Below are 15,378 nucleotides of genomic sequence, written 5' to 3'. Positions count from 1 at the left end.
TGCAGTCAGTGTGGGAGGAATCGTATATTTTTTTATTATTTATCTATATAAATAAAAATGTAAATGTTCGTTTGTTCAAAATCTTAGATCTCAGAAAAATCTTCGCCGATTGATTTGAAAGTTTGACACAACGTTGAATTCGAATACGCGTGTGTTTATATATATTATATAGTTATATATTTTTATCTGTAACAGGTAAAAATATGCTTTTTTGAAAAACACCGCCATCTGTGGGACGAAAATTATTGTTTCTCTATCTGCACAGACAGAGTGATCCACAGCAACGCATGGCGGGATAGAGCTAATATTATGTATATAATATTATTCTCATCTTACAGCTATGTCAGGTTATAACAAGATTTGTAAGTTATAATTAATTTATTTTTAAATTTAAATTTTCTTTAGTAAAAAAAATTATTTTAAAAAAACAAGGGATATATTTTTTTAAACGCGATTTTTAATTTTATTATATTTTTTTTAATTCTGCAACATAAACACCAGCTTTACTGTTTGTCAGCAAGTCAATTTCGCATTAATAATTATAATACTAAAGCACAAATACAACGAGAAATGAATATAGAAGAATAACATCATAAGTGACTAAAATATAAAGATAAATATACAGACAGATAGATATCAATCGATAGAACACCCTGTATTCAGAGTTTTACAGATATAAAATTTCTATTTTTGCTCTACTATTACTTAGTACGTCCCCTTTCCCTCCCGTCAGGGAAATATAATATAAAAATTGTAGACTCTGTGAGAGTAAGTAATAAAATAAATAAGTTCTATCGCTAGCTTTTTTATATTTCCACCATTGCCCACGAATGTATACAAATTGCCTTCGTTGCCTATTTTTCGCAAACACATCTTGGTAATTTTTCCTCACCTGCCATTTCATAATATAACCATTAACCCTAAAAAAATCACCCCATAGTCCGATTTCTTGACAAATCAGTAACATTAATTTAAAAAAAATTAAAATTTAGGTAGTTACTTTATCCCTTGTCTGAATTCTTCACAGAATAAGTTCAAAATTTTAAAATGACACTTAAATTCAAGTTTATTGAACCAGAGTAACACGGACAGACAAAACCGAAATAAGTATTTTTTATGTTAGCAGGTACAACACACAGATTGGATAAAGAAGCAATAATATGTAATAATGAAGCCGGAAGGTTTTAAAAGGAGGCATTTTAAGACCGATTGTAGACATGACAAAATCAACTATTTTCGACACACACGAACTCTGTTGTTCATTTCCAAAACAATATTTTTTCTAACTAGAATTTATTTTAAAAACGTTTGCCTGAAAACAGTAAGATGGCGGTAATGTAAATCTTCGTTATAAAAGTTATGAATTTCAGTTACCAGATGGCACTATTTTTTTTTGTATTATTTATTTAATTAGTTTATACTACGTTAGAATATAAACGAATATATACAAGGTAACATTTAATTTAATTGTATGTATTTTAATATTTTTACAGAAAGCCTGACATTTCATTTTATATTATTATTATTTCTTCATATATCTTTAGTCCTGATTTTCCATATTATGACATGTATGGTGATGTATGTGCCAATTTCTTAATTATGTATATCTCTATTAAAAACATTTTGGCATTTGGTTTTACATAGTATTTTTATAGTGAATAGCTCACAAGAGTCCCAACTGCTCCGGTCTGGAGCCAGTGAGACTATGGCATCCCCAATTGGGGTATGTTGTTTGGCTGAAGGTAAGTGGGTAAGGGAAGGAGATGGGGAAGAGGAAGGTGGGGAAATACCTGGCCATTTAGATCTAGTCACTAAACACGGCTAAAGCCATTTGGAGAAACGTTTCAATTCTGAATGGTGGTCTTACACCAAGGCGATACTGGGAGTATCTTCCACTCTGGAACGTGCCGCATATATAGTATTTATTATTTTAATTAATCAATTGTGAAATAACACAAATCAATAAAATAAAATTTATTTGCGTACACAGGGTTCGAACCCGCGACCTTCGGAATGGGAGTCCAAAGCCTTACCACCCGGACTACGCCGGCCGGCATTGTAAAAAATATACCTACATCTGGTCAAAAAACAGAAAACCTGTGTTCGTTCTCCCTCGGTCAACAAAACAGTTATAAATAACATTATTGTTTTCTAAGGCCCACAGAAATAAAAAAAACATTGCGGCTCCGACCGAATGTTTCAGTTTGTAGTATGTAGACCTCAGAACAGGTATAAAACTTATTGAGGACTATAGAAATGGAACAAAAATAAATACAAATAAACTTTTTCAAAGTAATATATTTTAAAAAAAGAATCGGAATGTGGCCTGAAACGGCTTTAGCCGTATTAGGTGACCGAATCTGTATAGCCAGGTATTTTCCCATATTCCTCTTCCTAGCATCCCATATTTGTATTGACATAAAAAAGATAGTGCTATGTATTTGTCTTTGAGAAAGGAATGAAGGAACCGCAAACAACGCATAACGCTGCTTGCGGTTGCTTCGTTCCTTTCGTTTCAATGTGTTTATAAATTACACTACTACAGCTACACTACTCGCGAAGTTGATCGAAGTTGACCGAATACGATAGTGTGGGCACGAACTTCGCTTCGCTTCGGGCAACTTCGCTTCGCTTCGCCCGACTTCCGATTGTTGTCGGTAAATGCGCCCGAGTCAAAGGACTCGAAGCGTCACGGCATAAATAAACCAATCACTGACTGGTTGGACTGAGTTACTCGCGAAGTTGCACGAGTGTGTGGGCACGCACTTCGAACTTCGGCTAACTTCGTCGAGGACTTCGTCGAAGCGTCGAAGCGAGTAGTGTAGCGGCCGCTTTATTAGTCTACTATAATAATATTGCTATTGTTACAATAATATTGCAATTTTGCCATTTTGCCGTGCTAAAAACACTTTATTCAACTTCTCGAAATTAGATGTATATTTGTAGGAAATATAATTGGCATCTGATTATAATATTTACAATATTGTTTTCATTTAAAATTTTTTTTTTGAATACCACACCAGAGTCCCAACTGCTCCCGTCTGGAGCCAGTGAGACTATGGCATCCCCAATTGGGGTTGTTGTGAGACTGAAGGTATTGTGGACCTCGAAGGAGATGACGGGTGTATGATGATGTATATATATATTTATATATTCATTGTCAGGATATATTCTTATTACTTCTACTCCACTATCAGAATAAATTATAATGTCACAGAAGTCCTTTCTTGTAATGAATAATTGTCCTTGAACTTGAAATGAATAATTATGTGACTTCTTCAACACAAGTATTCCATTCTGCACGGCAACGAAGATATTATCTTCCAGAGCTGCGTCAAAAATAGTTTTGTTTCCGATTGAGGGCAGACATTTTACTTCCACTATACCATTTTCTCCAACCAATCCATCTGGACTTGCCCCCAAGTATGGCCATTCCTTTCTCACAAAAATACCACATGGCGACACTTTTACCTTGTATCTTTCCTCGTACAAGTCAATCGCAGTCTTTTCTTTGATTCTGCCATAGATTATGGCTTTGGTCATGAGGTCTCTCCTCAGAAGCAAATTCTTGACAGTATTGTGTCGGGGTGTAGAATTTCTTAATTTATATATAACGCCAAGCTTCGAAGCTGTGAGCCGTTTATGCCTCGCCTCCATCCAGAGAGGATTGTCTGCTTGACCGATTGTCAATATTTGCAGTTTGGTGGTATCTGCTTCAGAGGAAATTTGATGACTCAGCATATCCATGATGCAAGTCATCTTTTCATTTAACTCCTCAGAGGAAAGGTCAGGTTCTGCCGCTTCGGGTCCATATTCACAGTCCGGTCCTCTACTGACGAGTGATTTTCTAGTTTTATACGGGTTAGTGAATACCAAGCGTCTAGCCAAACAACGACGTTTGAGTCGAATAAGTGAATCTACCTGGCTATTCAGATTTGGTCACCAAACACGGCTAAAGCCATTTCAAGCAACGTTTCAATTCTGAATGGTGGTCTTACACCAGGCGATACTGAGAGTATCTTTCACTATGGAACGTACCGAGAATATACCATACGTATATTAATTCATTAATTGTGAATAACACAAATTAACCAAATAAAATTTACTTGCCCACTTCGGGATTCGATCCCGCAAACTTCGAGTCGAGAGTTTTACAGTATAATGTACAGAATAGCATAACTCATGCTAACACAAACTCGATACTCAAGTCGGGCCATGTCAAGAGTCAGAATAATAGAAGAGTATGTATGAGACGATGTATGAATGTGAATGAGGCAAGGAGTGTGTGCCAAGACCGAGTTGTTTGGCGGTCCGTCCTCTCTGCCTACCCCTGCGGGGAAACGGCGTGATGGTTAGTTAGTTAGTAGTAACACAAACTCACACACCTAATAGGTTAGATTTTTTTTCTCTTTTTCTTTTTGTACTTATTTAGTACTTTGATATAAAAAAAACAAATTCCTGTAATATCGAAAAATCTGTTTTTGAAAAAATAATAAAATACACAGATTTAGGAAATGAGTTCAAAAGAATTTGACATTCTCAGACTATAAAAATATTACCATTTGTAATTTCGGCTACTGGCATTATACCTAGCTCTCTTATAAAAAATTTAGGCGTATTAGATCTATCAAAAAATTTATATATAAAAATGCAAAAGTCAGTCATTTTAAATACACGTAGGATTACAAAATATTATCATATTATTAATATTTAATTTTTTTAAATATGGTATAATATTATATAATTTAATAATAATAATATTTTAATTATAATATATATTTAAAAAAAAAAAAAAATAAAAAAAAAAAATAAAAAAATAATAATTATCATATTTTATTATTTATTTTTATATATTTTATATTTTCTATATTAGCACCGTCCGAGTATACATTTAGGCACAATCAAGTTTTAAAAATAATTCACCAAAATTTGGTAACTAAACATAACTTGATTGACTGCCGTAATGTAGTACCATATTATGAATACGAACCAAATTCATTTTTAGGAAACGAATTTTATAAAATATATTATGATAAAACTATACTAACAGACCGAGCGATTATTCATAATAGACCCGATATAGTTTTACATGACAAAATTTAAAAAATAACATATCATTGATGTCGCTATACCAAATTCCTGTAATATTCAAAAATCTGTTAGCGAAAAAATAAGAAAATACACAGATTTAGGAAATGAAATAAAAAGAATTTGGCATTCTCAGACTATAAAAATATTACCATTCGTTATTTCGGCTACTGGCATTATACCTAGCTCTCTAATTAAAAATTTAGGCGTATTAGATCTTTCAAAAAAATTATATATAAAGATGCAAAAGTCGGTCATTTTGAATACATGTAGGATAACAAAAGACTTTTTAAATATTTATGTCGAGGGATCAGTAGGATTTATAGGCCCTGTTAGAAGTTCTACCGAGCCGAACCCTCTGATATGAAAATATCTGGAGTCGGTGAATTATTTTCCCATTTGATCTCTGGTGAGTTGACGTGTTGTTCTTGTATTGTTTTGTATTTATTTTGCTTATATAATGCACTTACATAATGTTGATTGACTAGATGATCATTTGTGGAAAAGTGAGTGGAAGGGTTAAGTTTTTCCTTTCGGGAAGATTTAACCCGGACAACTAAATCGGAAGTTTAAATAAATAAAAACTTAATAATACAATCGGTTTGAAAAATAAACAATAACCAAGACTTCGACCATGATAGCGCCATCTGTTGGGATATTTAAAAGAAGCTTTTAGTTCGATGTTCTACCGTATTAAAAAATTTTCAAATAGGCAGCACCAGACGGCCTATTTTAAAAGTAATTTAAAAATCTAATTTTCTTTCTTAAATTTTAGTATAAAAAATATTAAATTAACTTTAAAAAATGGAAAAATATAATACCAATAATTTATCGTTTAGTTTTGTTAAATAAACGTATCCAAAGTTTTATAATCTGCATTTTAAAAACAAGAACAATTAGTGTTTATGAAAAAATTAAACTACGAACCTATTTTATTTATTTTTTAGTTTTTTTTTTCGTACGTTTAAAGAAAACCCCTTCAGGTATTTTTTGACGATATTCAGCCTTTAATAGTATTTTTTAAAACGCACGTATTACGGTCTGAAAAAGGTCATATTTTCGATTTGATTTTGATAACTACTAAGCATATGTTAATTTAAAAAATGTATAAAAAAAATTTTACTTGTTGAAAACACTATCATTATCGATTTGCTTAATAATATTATCATTATTTTAAATTAATAAAAAACTACACTCGGCCTTAAATCCATATTTCATGTAAACTTCGATATCCTTTGTAGTAGTTTAAGATGTCACTCATAGATGGCACTGGTAACAATAAAACTGTCGATAATGCAGGAATTGAGATAAATACGATTGACAACCGATAGTCGACGGCCAGAATCATTCTTACCACCTGCTGATAAAGCCATCCGACCTCGTTATAATCTATCACTAATAAAAGTCAAAAGTATTCTGTTGACCCCGGAGTTTTTATTTGAAGAGTTTTTCTGTAACAACCTGGAGTTACAACATATACCTACTCTCATTATTTATGATTGTGACCATCTTGTTCTTGGTTTTATTACACTCTTCTTGTTGGAAGATGGACACCATTGTGTCTTTGGGGTGCAAATCTAATGCGTCATAATGATGCAATTGTAAAATATGGAAATTTGTAGTTGCGAAAGGTTTAGATTTTCCCCAAATTCGGAAAAGTGCGAGTATCTCTCTCTATTTTTCCCATCAATTCCATCAAAAATATCAAAATCAAAATCCATTTTTTTTCTGGATCTAATGTGTTCAACGTTTACGCTGTAAAAAAATAATAAGACGGGAAAAAGGCAATCTCTGAACCTTTATCAGCTAAAAAAACATTAAATCTCTCCTGTAAGACCAATATTATCTACAGCCAAACCACGAAATCTGGACCTAAGTAAACATCGATTTCCTTGCAATATTTTGCTCGTATGTTGCACGAACTAAAAACACATGTAGCTCGCTGAATCGAGACTTTTGAACGGAGTTATCAGTTTGGACTAAAAAAACACTGTGATGCAATGTTTCCAATACAGCATAATTGTAGGACCTCTATTTAAGTGTAGGGAAGTAAGTTAGCTAAGAGCTTCACATATGCACTCATAGAGGGCAGTGCAAAGAGCTTACATGGAAGTCCGCAAGATGGCAGCTAGTTGTCAGTTGTCGCTAGGGCCAGTTAGGCTGCTTCCAAACAAACATGGTGTTTGCAGAACTCATTTAGCCAGCTCCTAGTTAGGTCGACCATCGAAGTCACTAGAATAAATCCCTGATTTAATATAAAGAACTTATTCTCTCTAAAATCTCCTTCCACGACGAGTTGGAGAACTGTTTGTGGCAATACAACAATAAGGTGATCACATCGTTGATTGCCATTACAATTATCTGCACAATTTGGACGATCACCGAAAAAGAACCATTTGAAATTTTTGTTTAAAAATATCGTTTTCTATAGTCCTGATATCTTTAAATCATGTTTAAATAAGATAAATTCAAAATATTGAAAATTATATCCATTAATTTCATTTAACCACAAAATGGTAGAACTGTGCGCGTTTGTACCGTAAAGAGAAATGTCATATTTAATCCTGTTTGTAAAGTACGCACAGTATCTAGGCTAACTTAACTCTGGCATCGATGGATCCCCCGTGTCTGAGCTGGGTATCGATTCTCCAATACCAAAGTACATTTATTGGTCGAAATTCTTATTCTTAAGTCTCGTCAAAGGTACACACTTACATACGCAAAACGTCAAAAGTCATTCCAAAGTAATGACTTCGTCGAGAATCGAGGTCCAGGTCAATTAGAGTTACACCAAGGATATGTTATCAATGAAAGGCATGTTGGGAAGATTGTTTCCGTTGAATGAGACAAGATTGTCATTTCGATCCCTTTTAGACGTAATGAGACATTATTTATTGTTATCAAGTATGATTTGTAGAACTCCATTTTAATTCTAAGTTTTTCTTTCATGTATTCAATAATATTATTTTTCAATTTACAAATAAAGAAAAGATTTATTTATAAATAAGTTTTGCTGTGTAGTTATTTTTATTACCAGTGACAGATGTTTCGCCTTATAAAAAAATATTAAACTGTGGTGAGGCCTCTTACAGACGATATTGATTTCTATAAATCTAAACTTAAGCTTTGGGGTGCACAGTTTAAACCCGCTCATTTATGTTACTTCCATATATGTACTTATATAACGAAATTTTAATTTTAATTTTGTATACCTGTACCACGGCCGGATAGGCAAGGCTCACAACTAGCAAGCCGAAGTTCGCGGGTTCAAATCCCGGCGTGCGCAAGTAAATTTTATTTGATTATGTTGTGTTATTTCACAATTTATTAATTTAAAATAGTATATAGTATACTTGCGGTGCGTTCCAGAGTGGAAGATACTCTCAGTATATTTCTAGTGTAAGACCACATTAGACCACATCAAATTGCTAACTTTCGTAGCCATCTCAAAATTTTAAAGCTTTTAATAATTTATTATAATTTTATATACTTTTTATAATTTTAACAATTTGTCTCAAAACAGCTATGGGGAGGTTAGGGAGGTGATGTCTTATTTTTAAAATAAATATGCACAATTTCTTGAGTTCTGATTGGCAGTAAATTGAGTTTGTTACTTAGTAGAAATAAGTTTTCATACGTCGAGTGAATTTCAAATGAATGAAGTTATACGGAATACATATTAATCGTTTTTATTTCCATAGAAAAATGAATAGGTAACTATTGCCGCTGTACATACAAAGGGACAAAATTCTACTACTAACGAACTTCAATCAATTGGGAGTACCGTTAAAAAAAACCGGCAATAACTATGTAATCTAGACATTTTTGTTTTGTTGAGTTTTATTTTCCAATGTACATTTGTTTATTTTGCTACCGGTTTTGACACAACCATAAAGTTTTTAGATTGCTAGTTAATGTAGTAGTTAAACTAGTACTTTTAAGATTGCCAGTTAATGTAGTAGTTTTGAGATAGCTAGTTAATGTAGTAGTTAAACTAGTAGTTTTAAGATTGCTAGTTAATGTAGTAGTTAAACTAGTACTTGTAAGATTGTCAGTTAATATAGTAGTTAAACTAGTACTTGTAAAATTAATAGTCAATGTAATAGTTAAACTAGTATTTTTAAGATAGCTAGTTAATATAGTAGTTAAACTAGTAGTTTGAAGATTGCTAGTTAATGTAGTAGTTAAACAACTGGTTTTAAGATTGCTAGTTAATGACACGGTTGTATAGTTAGTATTTATTATTATCATCGTAATCGGTGCACCACTATTACAAAGCAACGGCTGTTTTAGGATGGGCTTTTTCGTAAGTTGGCTTGCTTCCAAGACGCCCTCTTATCTCCAAAGTATGAAGGTGAAATGCATATTTATATACATAGTATACCTATGTCACTATCTGGTTACATAATCATCACTCTGGGTCCGCTGTTATAGGTGGAATGGTTGAAGGATGATATATTTAGGTCACGACAACGGAATCACAAAATAATTATCTTTTTGCCTTTTCCAGCTTCTTAGGTTACAGGATTCTTTCTATTATATATTTGTCACTCATATTTTTTTCCGTTTCTCATCCATAAATTAGAGATTGCGTAACTCTTTCGAAGTGCGAACACTATATTTATGAAAATTGGACTCAAATGTTGTTTTACAAACTGTTAAAAATAGGTAGTTTGTGTAATTAGAAATAGTTCTACAATTTGGGAGGCGGGTATGGGTACCGCCGCCCCGGGAACCATTCATTGGATAGCCAACACCCCTGCCTTGAGTCACCCCAAGTGATGTTTGTCTAAGTCTTGATGGCAGATGCGTTTGCCCACCTACTGTGGGGGGTCGGATTGGGAGAGACTGGTTGAGGGAGACCCTCTGACCTCTCCAGCCGGACTCTCTCTCGAACCATCGCCAAGCACCGCTGGGATAGATGCATACGTCTTTCACTCCTAGGCGCATTGACCCTCAGATTTCTACCCACCCCTTATATATTTTTCTTCCCAGAACTTTCTTTCCTTCCTATCCTTAAAAAGACCCTCCACACAGCTTCCTCAAATATGACACAGGCCTTTGGGGATTATTTTTTCACGGAGTCAAGTCACAGCACTTTCAAGAAACGTCTCGATTATGAATACATGCAACATACGGTGTCGGCAACCTCCCATTTCGGAATGATTACAAATGTAACATCAAAGCTGTTCAAAATCATTGCAAAATGGGAGGTTTGTTCTTTTTGAACGCTTAAAAAGAAGAAGAAGATTACTGAATATGTTTGAAATGGAGATATGTAATTTACTAAATATTTTCGCTTGCGCTTATTAATTATATATAATCGATTTTATTTAAAAATATATTAGCGCGCAGCCTCTTCCCTTTCAAACAGTATTTTTATTTAAATATTGAAGACAATATTAGTGATTTCTAAACGAAAATCTGAAACAGAAAAATCAGAAAAGGAAACGGTCACATCTGGGACTCGAACCCAGGACCCTTGTCTTTCCGGGACAGTGCTCTACCAACTGAGCTAATGGGTCCCTATTCCCCTCGGTCATTTTTAACTGTATCATACCTCGAATAAGAACCACTAACATTGTCTTCATTTTTTCACCGCACATTTTTATTGGCAACTATCTTTATGTTTAGCTCAGTTGGTAGAGCACTGTCACGGAAAGACAAGGGTCCTGGGTTCGAGTCCCAGATGTGACCGTTTCCTTTTCTGATTTTTCTGTTTCAGATTTTCGTTTAGAAATCACTAATATTGTCTTCAATATTTAAATATTACAATTTGAGGTTTTACTCAATAAAGTAATTCCGAAAAATAAGTATTTTTATTCTTTTTGAACGCAAACTAAGTAGTCCTAGTCCGTCGTCTCAAAGGTCGATAAGTAATCGACATAGACCGAATGCTGTAAGACCCTGCGCAGAAAAGTTCCACACTGAACTGCATGCAGACCGTTACCTTATCATGGCGAAATTACTTTTCTGCGCAGGGTCTCGCACCATCCGGTATATGTCGATTGCTTACCGACCCGTGGGACGACGGGCTTAATGATACGGATTTTAATCGCCATGTAGGTTCTTTTTGAAAAATAGTTATGTTTGCTTGTGGTATTAATAAATTTTCTGTAAATATTGTCGCCTGTTTATTGGTTGAGTGTTTTAGTGGAAACTTGTATAATTGACTACTTTGAATTTTAAACCCAACCTTAAATGTGGATGGAGAGTAAACCGTATTCGGCCGTATATATTATCTACTTCTAATTATTAAAATCAGTGGTTGTTTCGTATTGAAATGAGACTATGGTTTGTTCCTACCAAAGATATTAGAAGAACGAGATATGCTATGTTGGCCGCCGGACCGTAGCCGGAGTACTACCTAATTAGGGTACTTTGAACGGTATCGGGACGTGTACGCACAGAAATCTGTTCTATGTATTAGTGCGGATACCTTAGCGCAAGCGAAGGTGTGCAGTAGTATTGGTGAACAAAACCGGCGACACTCGGCAAAACAATTCCACTCAGTACGAACTGCGCGTAGCACATCTCGTTCTTCTAATATCTTTGGTTCCTACCGTCGAATGTCATTTATCCAGTTCTTACCTTATCCTAACCACAATCACTAGCTAAAATATATATACTATTGCAAGAAAATTGTGCAAGTTCGAGTGTTTTTGTTTTGGACCGAGAAAAAGGATTCGGACTACCATGGAAGGAAATTTTTGGTGTTTTTCTTGAATATAATTTAATTTCGTATTTTCAAGTTCTTTTCCGTTCATTTTGGCGATAATTACCTCGAGGTATCGCGAGAGAGCTAAATACGTTGAAGTGATCATGTTATTTTTATAAAGTACTAGCTGATAAACGAGATAGACATATGCCGTTAAAAAAATTTCTGTAGACCTTTTTAAGATCTACAATTACGTAGTACATTATTTTGATGTGTCTCATAAGGTTTAGCCAGAGTTAGCGATGTAAGCGCCAGAAAGTATTTTTTTAAGACTGTTACAAAACATCGATTTGTGTGTACTTTTTATAATTTTTTAAATATAATATGCATGTATTATATACATAAACCTTCCGGAAGAAATTTTCTAAACAATAGTGAAAACCCCATCAAAATCCGTTGCGTAATTTAGTAGAACTAAGTGCATAAACAGACAGAATCGGAAAGAGAATTTATTTTATACTATTTAGAGATTGGCGGAATTCTTTCTTTGTTTATTTTTTAACAATAATTTGCTGTCTTTACAGAATTTCTGTATTATTTTAGCAATTTTATACTTTGCGAAATTTTTTCTGATAATTATTTTTTAACAATAATTTAATTATCAATGAAGAAGAAGATAATACTAATAAATATAAACGAAACATGAAACATAACAAGACACAGAAAAAATAATAAAGATAACGGTCACATCAAGGAATCCAACTTAGGATCTCTTTATTTTTCTTTTTCCTATTTTATGTCCGGGTTAAATCTTCCCCATAGGAAAAACTAAACCCTTCCACACACGTTTCCACAAATGATCATCTAGTCAATCAACATTATGCAAGTGCATTATATAAGCAAAATAAATACAAAACTATACAAGAACAACACGTCAACTCACCAGAGATCAAATGGGAAAATAATTCACCGACTCCAGATATTTTCATATCAGAGGGTTCGGCTCGGTAGAACTCCTAACAGGGCCTATAAATCCTACTGATCCCTAAACATAAATATTTAAAAAATCTTTCGTTATCCTACATGTATTCAAAATGACCGACTTTTGCATCTTTATATATAAATTTTTTGATAGATCTAATACGCCTAAATTTTTAATTAGAGAGCTAGGTATAATGCCAGTTCATCTGAAACTATATATATTTTTTTAATATTTACTCCACACAGGAGGCCCTGAAGAAAATAATTTCCCTCGGGGCCTATGTCATCTTTGGGGATGCTGTGTGGAGGGTCTTTTTTTGGAGAGGAAGGAGTGAACATGGGTCTTGAAGAGTCCCATGTTGTAGGAGGGAGGAAACACAGAGGCCGGCAGTTCGTTCCACAGCCGAGCTGTTGAACTTAAGAACGAATCGTAGAAGCGACCCGTTCTCATGTGACAAATGTCAACCGTGTACAAATGTTGGGCGCGCGTTTGGCGTGTATCCCGACTACGCACCGGTGCCGAAGGGATCAATGACGCTAGTTCCTCAGAGCATCTTCCATTGTAATACCGATAGAACAAGGACAGCATACCTACCTGACGCCTGTGCTCTAAAGATTGCAGTCCGTTTGTTAAGATTGGGGAATCTATCAAACGGACCGCCCGTTTCTGCACAGAGTCAAGGGTTTTTTTCAGATATTTTGGGGCTCCAGACCAGAGATGGCTGCCAAATTCGACAGTAGGGCGCACTTGCGATTTGTACAGGGTGAGCAGTTGTGTACTATTAAAGTATCTGCGGGCCCTGTACAGTACGCCCAGCTTCTGAGAGGCCAACTTTACTCTGGCTTCGATGGAGCCCCCGTACCTGAGCTGGTCACTTATAGTTACACCAAGCATATCAATGGAAGGCCTGTTCGGAAGATTGCTTCCGTTGAAGGAGACTAGATTATCATTTGGATCCCTTTTAGACGTAATCAGACAGGATTGGGTCTTTGAAACATTAAATTCGACGAGATTATTTTTACCCCAGGAGGAAATACTCTCGAGATAACCGTCCATTCTCTGCTTCAAAGCCCTCCGAGCCGTTGGAGTTTGTGTGCCCTTTGGGGGCTTGTCAAACAAAAAGCTATCATGAACTGTACTGTCATCCGCGTAGCAATGAATCGGTGCACATGTCAATATATAATCCTTATGTAACCGTGGACATTTAAGGATAGATTCTAAGAGCCCACGAAAGCAACCAACGCCAACGGCGAGTAATCTACCATCGTTCGAGTTTTTTTAGTCATATGACGAACAAATATATTTTATTCGTCATGGAAAAAATAACATAAATATACGAGTACATATTATAACGTAGTACGTCCTCCATAACACAGGTGAACTGCTAGTGTAGAGGAAATTCGTGATATGTGATCAAAGAATTTGTAAGGTTTAAAAAAAAGGGGAAAGTATGCTAAGTTATAGTCGTAGGTGTCTTGTTTCAAATTTAGTTCATGAAAAAGGCTCTGTAAGGCCACCTTAATGGTTCCGCCGTGAACAGTGAACAGGCTGGCTGCATTAATATTCATGGCAGGAAGAGGTGGAGGGACACGTACACAGGGGAGTCTAACCAGGCCGTGGGGCCCGGGGTTGGTGAGCCCTGAACTATTTTGTGGAGTCTTATATTCAAGCGCAGTAGTTATAATTCAGTTGAATAAAAATCTTTGAAATTTGAGTATCCAGAAATAAAAAATTGATATTGTTTTAAAATCTGGCTCCTTCAATACAATACTATTATTTTTTTTATTTTATTTTTTTTTTTTAAAAGAAAGACAAACATTCCCGAGTTACGAATAACCTGACAATATTTGAAAATCTCCTACTACCACCACAGTAAGCTGAAAATGTTGCTTGTGTTGTGATGGAGGACTTAGCCAGCCGAGGAATTGAACACACTACGCCCGAGTGGGACCCAAGCGCCATGTCAACTCGGCCACCGACCGGTCAATTAGCCTCACTAAAGAACGTAATGTATATACCTGCTTTACCACTCCAACTTTGAACTAACGTATAAGAATGCAATTAGTAATACGATATGAGTAGAATATTTCCCACTTTCCTAGTGAAGTAAACTGATTTACAAATTTTGCAGCCAGTATAATATTTCTCACATTCTATAAACTGATTTACAAATTTTGCAGCCAGTAGAATATTTCTCACATTCTGTAATCTGATTTACATATTTTACTGCGAGTATAATATTTCTCACATTCTTTAATCTGATTTACATATTTTACTGCGAGTATAATATTTTTCAGATTCTATAACTGATTTACAAATTTTGCAGCCAATATAATATTTCTCACATTCTATAATCTGATTTACATATTTTACTGCGAGTCTAATATTTCTCAGATTCTATAATCTGATTTACATATATTACTGCGAGTATAATATTTCTCACATTCTATAATCTGATTTACATATTTTACTGTGTTGGCACCTAGCATCGTGCTACCTACCTTTATATCCTTTGTAAAATTATTGTGGCCTATCGACCTCTCCCCTCCTCTCCTCTCCTATGCCGACGTTAGTTGATTAAAAATATTCGTCCTGTCAACATCGTTTGATTACGGAGCCCCCTTTATCGACCGTGTCGAAATCAAAGCCA

The sequence above is a fragment of the Hesperophylax consimilis genome, chromosome 24 (genome assembly GCF_061612785.1).
Source record: "Hesperophylax consimilis isolate HC1 chromosome 24, BYU_Hcon_1.0, whole genome shotgun sequence".
Lineage (NCBI taxonomy): Eukaryota > Metazoa > Arthropoda > Insecta > Trichoptera > Limnephilidae > Hesperophylax > Hesperophylax consimilis.
The sequence above is the reverse complement of the archived record's forward strand: the minus strand, read 5'-3'. Positions refer to the sequence as shown.